The sequence below is a fragment of the Mirounga angustirostris genome, unplaced genomic scaffold (genome assembly GCF_029215605.1).
Source record: "Mirounga angustirostris isolate CCGP_5_RB_7025 unplaced genomic scaffold, mMirAng1.0.hap1 SCAF_9, whole genome shotgun sequence".
In the NCBI taxonomy this organism is placed as follows: domain Eukaryota; kingdom Metazoa; phylum Chordata; class Mammalia; order Carnivora; family Phocidae; genus Mirounga; species Mirounga angustirostris.
The window spans coordinates 117631949-117632501 of record NW_026991717.1 but is presented as its reverse complement, the minus strand read 5'-3'; positions in this window follow the sequence as shown (position 1 = coordinate 117632501).

Sequence of the window (553 nt, the reverse complement as noted above, 5' to 3'; positions counted from 1 at the left end):
GGGCGGGCCGCGGCACTCGCCGCGCGGGGAGGGGTGTTCGGAGCGAACCACTGGCGGGGGGGGAACCGACTAGCAGCGCGAAGCGGCCCCCACCTCAGCAAACCGGTCTGCGCCCGGGAGTCCTCGGCGGCGGAGCGCCCTCGGAGCCTGCTGCACTGCCTGCCGGCCTGCGCCGGCACTCCGGGGGTGCCTACGACCGTCCAGAGACCAGGCCGCCCTAGGGGTCCCACCCCGCCTCCCACACCTCTCCGCAGAGCTGGCCCTGAGCTTGGCGCCCGTCTCCTTCTGGGACCCCGGGACACCGCACGTTTCCACCTCTGCACTACCGGAAAAGAGCGGGAGGCTGGCACGGGCTTTGAACTCGGACCTTGGCGGACAAGCCTGCCTGATCGTACACGTGGGTGGCCTTGGGCAGGTGACCTCGCTTCCCTGAACCTCAGGTTCCTCAAATATAGATTTTTTTAAAAAAAGGAAGAGTCACTTCCCTGCCTCTCTAACTCCAGAACAAAGAAACAGCCCAAAGGAACCTCTGAAGGGTTCCCATTGCCCTTTT